The following is a 1,804-nucleotide window of genomic DNA, read 5'->3' as shown; positions in this document are numbered from 1 at the left end:
TGGAAAAGGAGATGTTGTAAATAAAGAAAACATCTAATAAAAAAAAAAGGAGGGCTTTAAAAATAAGTACCAAAGCCTGTAGGGTCAATGGATTGGACTTGTACTTTGATTTTAGTAGGAAGTTCCTTCCAGACAAAAGGAACACATATAAAAGCCATGGTTGAACATAGTCTTGGAGAGGGTCTCAGGAAGAGTTGGAGAGGGATGCAGGTTCCGAATTGTGAAAGCTGGTGTGAGCCCCATTAAAAGGTCATGGGAAGCCCTGAGAGGGAAAGCAGAGGAGAATGAAGTGGTGTAAGTGTGCTGGGACCACTGGTGACTGGTGGTACAAGGGAAGCTGAAGAAGGCCAGCTGGCTGTGGGGCAGATACTGATGACTTGTCCCCGGAAAGGGCCAGAAAGTAAATATTCAAGGGATTGTGGGCCAAGGGGACAAGTGAGAGATAGCCTGTGTAGAAAAGATAGTCTGTAGAAAACAAGAAATGATTTCCACAAAATAGTTATTGCCCAAACTAACATGTAATAGTAAGAATGAAGTCAATTATTAGAATACAGGTCCACAAGTGGGAAGGGTGTTCTTTTTGGTGAATAGTGTTTTTCTTGGTTGGTATGGCAGCTGTATAGCAGAGACACAGCCACTGATGATAAGCAAGTGAACGAGTGTGCTTATGCTCCAGTGAATTTTATTAATGGGCTAAAAGTGGAGTATGTTGTCATTTTTGTGCCTCATGATATATTTCCCCTTCAATTCTTTACCCCAGCTATTTGGCTGGCAAGCACCTTGGACCCAGGCTGGGTTTGGGTCACAGGCTCCAGCTTGCCAAGCTCTCGGCAGCTCTGCCCATCTTCTCCATGTGTGTGCGAGCTTGCTTAGGCCGATCTTGAGTGTGTTTCTTGCTGTGCGACAGCAGATGGCTCCTGATATAAGGTCATCCTATCAAGAGGACACTAACATCGAGCCATTTTAGAGGCACAATTCCCTGCATAATTAGAAGTAATGCGCACATAAGAAAGGGTTCTGTGGGCTTGCTGAGAGGCAGAGCCACTGTTTACAGTGGGTGGGGACATAAGTCAATCCCCAACCAGGAAGAAAAAAAGCAATTGTTGTGTGATTCTTACACAACTTACAAATTGCCCATCATTGGTGTGTGTGTGTATGTGTGTGTATCTGTGTCACAGAACGACTTTAGGGAGTCAGTTCTCTCCTTCCACCTTTCTGTGGGTTCCAAGGATCACACTGAGGCATGCCCGACAAGTCCCCGTACCCTCAGGGTCATCTTGCTGTCCCCCCTCAACTCTTTCAATTCTTTACTTGGTGCCTGTGGCTTTCCTGAGTAGTCTGAGTCAATCGCACATTGGAAACTGGAGTCTGTTTTTTCATGATGATCTAACATGCCGTTTTGTGCACTGAGAAACAGTTTAAGTTTTGCCTCTCTTGTAATTAGAATTTAGGTTTTATTTTTTGGTTTTTCTTTCTTTTTTTTTTTTGCCTTCTTTTTTTTGGTTACCAATATAAGTAATCCATTTATTCATATCATGTAGCTATGTATTCTTTTTTCAGAATAACAGAAACATTCATTATTTTGGTAATTTCAGTATTTTATTTTTTAATTCAAAATAGATTTTTTCGTACAATGTATTCTGATTATGGGTTGCCCTTCTCCAACTCCTTCCAGATCCTTCCTATTTCTCCACCCACCCAAATCCATACCCTTCCCCTCTCTCCCCCTCCTCTCTCTGTCCCTCTCCTCTCTCTCTCCCCTCTCCTTCCCCTCTCTCCCCCTCCTCTCTCTGCCCCTCTCCTC

At 43.3% G+C, this 1,804-nt stretch overlaps 1 protein-coding gene across 1 annotated transcript in view; it reads right to left on the bottom strand.

Annotated features, from left to right (window-relative positions):
• Wipf3 (WAS/WASL interacting protein family member 3) overlaps positions 1-1,804 on the bottom strand; it is a 79,519-nt gene that overhangs the window by 50,169 nt on the left and 27,546 nt on the right. The gene's annotated exons all lie outside the window — the stretch shown is intronic.

Source organism: Mastomys coucha, unplaced genomic scaffold (assembly GCF_008632895.1).
Source record: "Mastomys coucha isolate ucsf_1 unplaced genomic scaffold, UCSF_Mcou_1 pScaffold20, whole genome shotgun sequence".
NCBI lineage: Eukaryota > Metazoa > Chordata > Mammalia > Rodentia > Muridae > Mastomys > Mastomys coucha.
The sequence above is the reverse complement of the archived record's forward strand: the minus strand, read 5'-3'. Positions and strand labels throughout refer to the sequence as shown.